Source organism: Macrobrachium rosenbergii, chromosome 2 (assembly GCF_040412425.1).
Source record: "Macrobrachium rosenbergii isolate ZJJX-2024 chromosome 2, ASM4041242v1, whole genome shotgun sequence".
NCBI classification, from domain to species: domain Eukaryota; kingdom Metazoa; phylum Arthropoda; class Malacostraca; order Decapoda; family Palaemonidae; genus Macrobrachium; species Macrobrachium rosenbergii.
The window spans coordinates 45,870,009-45,873,012 of NC_089742.1; positions in this window are offsets into that span (position 1 = coordinate 45,870,009).

Here is a 3,004-nt window from a genome sequence, read left to right on the forward strand (position 1 = left end):
GTTGACAAAATGGCTCGATTCCGAAGGAGCCACTAACACCGCCGAGGTACTCGAGCGGTTTAAATTCGAGCATTTCCTGCGCTACGCCCCTCCTGCCCTCGCCACTCATATAGTGGAAAAAGCCCCAGCAACACTCACCGAGTGTTGCCGAATAGCAGAACATGTGGGAAACTCCACCACCCTCAAGAAGGATCCATGGGGCGGAAGATAAATCCCCGTCCCTCCTCGGAGGTTCAAATTCCCAAAAAAATGGGAACTCGGGCAAGCCCCTAACTTGCCATTATTGCAAGAAAAAGGGGCATTCCTCCGAACAGTGCCGGAACAAGAAACCGGCTCCTCTCTCTCCCGGAAAACCGACAAATAACTCGCCTGCGCCCTCCACAGGGGCAGCGAAAGACTTTAGCCAGACCTTTTGCACGGCGTGCAAGGTCTATGGCCATTCTCCCGCATGGGCAAAATGCCCACGCAATAATAAATCAACTACTCCCACCGTCGCCTTGGCCGTCACAGATCCCCAGTCATTAGGCCCTCCCGCCGAAGGGCCTGTATACGTGGCCCCTCCACGAGGTAGCGAGCCCGCGCGCCGAGTCACTGCTTTCGAGGACTGGGCGCACAAATCTCCCTCATCCGAAGGGACAGAGTTCCCTACGGGCTATCGTCAATAGACGAAAACTCGTCACGATCGAGGGAATAAATCAATTTAAAATGATACTCCCTACGGTCCAATTGAGAGTCACAAGACCTCACCAATCCAAAATTTGCAATCTTGCAGTAGCAAGCCATCTCCCCGGAGGCTATGACGTCATCCTGGGACAGGACTTTCAGTCCCCACCGAAATCACGACAATCTAGGGGTCCCCATTCCGCGAATCATTCCTTGGGCGCGAGTAATCCTCCCCCGCTTCTCCCTCAGCCAAGACTGGCGCCCCCTGGGTACCAGGAGGACGTGCAGTCCCCACCAGTGCCCCCTGAGTACAATGTACAGTGGCCCCATCGATCGGTTCCCGATCCAATTCCAGTGCCCGGCCCTGCCTCAGTGCCAGTGCCAGGGCCCCAATCAGATCTCCCTTCAGGAGATGCCAAATTCCTGCCGGTGCCACTTGCATGCCCCGAGCAGGGCCAAGCTTCGTCCGTCCTGACCGACGAGCCCAAGAAACCTCTGATAGCGCCTGACTCTGCCCTAGTGCCAGCGCCAGAGCGCTACGCCGATCTCCATTCACGGGATCCAACTCAGGACCCCTCTCTCTTCCCCGGCCTGGCACCGCTACCAGCGTCGGTCAGAGAGACGGTTCCTCCCGACCACCGCGGAAGCTCACCTGCAGGTGCGGCCTCACAACCCGTGCCTGAGCTGGTCAACGTTACCTGCGAGCCGCTCACGCCACCCCCGACCGCCTCCTCTCTGCCTCAGCCCGTCGCCGACGCAATTGCAAGTCAGGATTCTGCCATATCTCACTTGGCCGATGAACTACAAGAGCCGCGACGGATCATGGTAGAACCCGCACGGAACACTCCTGCGTCAGCTGTCGCATCAGCAGGCCCAGGTGGTACTCCGTGCCGCCCTCCGGTCGCGGGCCCTCCGCTTCCCCGGCCGAGGACGACTGTCCCATTAAGAAAGACTCGAGGCGAAATTACCACGGGCGTGGGACATTCCAGGTAATTTACAAAGAGCTCTAGAGCTCCCCTGGCACCTGTGCCACCATTTCATTTTTCGAAGGTCTTGGCACCCCTAATCCAGAAGGGGATGTCAGACCCTCCTCTATCTTCTTCCGTTCCTCAGGAACTTCTATCTCTTATCACCTTCTATTAATCTTCCCTTAAATTATCCCCACAAGAGGCAATTAAATACGGGATACCATTCCCCACACAATGTATAAATCATTAAGAATAACAGAGTGAGAAGTGGCACGCCCTTGCGCCCATACCTTGGCACCGGGCGTGCGTGTCAACCCCTCCTGAAGGAGTCGCGCCCTTCGGGTGCACTTTCCTCGCCCTGGGACTGAAGTGATAGTCCGGGCCGTAATTTATAGGCGAAGGACGATAAATTCCCGCCTAACACAATAAAACCCTCACTCTTTTTTCCCTTAGCTCTTCTGCCAATATCATTTACTTTCTTTTAGTCATTTAGTTATCTTTATTTTAATGAATCATGAGTCATAAACTCTTGCCCTTGTGATTTAAATGCCCCTTTTGTAAGCTCTGAGGGACGTGTCCCGCCTTTCATATGCGGTCAAGTTTCATTCGTAATGTCTTGGTAATTTTCCTTTTGTTATTATTATCCCTTTTCCCCCTTCCATTTCCTTCCAAGATCTCTGTTTGTCCTACCCCACATCTTTTGTCTGCTCGCCCCGTCATAACATTGAGTAGGCAGTGGACGCATAAAATTAGCGTAGTTTAAGGTTAGCGAATTAAAACCTCGCGAATACTCTCGCCCGCATACGGCTGTCAAAATCCGTGTGGGGCCGATAGCTAAGCAAAGTACGTTAAAACGAAGATAAATTATCAATGCGAATATGTATAGTCATTACAGTATCGCGTAAAAGGGGATGTCATTTACAAAAATAAACGCTGTTTTTCATTTACACAGCCTCTTCAAGGCAGATTGTACTAACCGCATGCATTTTATCTAAAATTAAGTAACCGTGTATTTTAATTCTTGAACAATAACCATTTCTTTTCATTTGTTGGCCATAGCCTCATATACGTGGTCCTATAATCTTAATTAATTCACAATTGTTCGAGTCACCTCATAAAGTTACAGTGGGTAACCAAATCTAAAGTAATTATTCTTTTGCAAGTGTTTAAATCACTTTGCGTTCTGTTAACGAAAATTGTCCCAATGTGTTATTAAAAGTAATGTCTCAGCTTCATAAAACCCTTAGGAGTAAAGTTCATTGCAAGGCAGAATGTAGAGTAACGTAAAGCATTTGCCGCTCATTCTTGAATATCGATGTACACACCCGAAGGAGGTATGTACATCATCTTGTATGGGGAGGTATTATGATTAG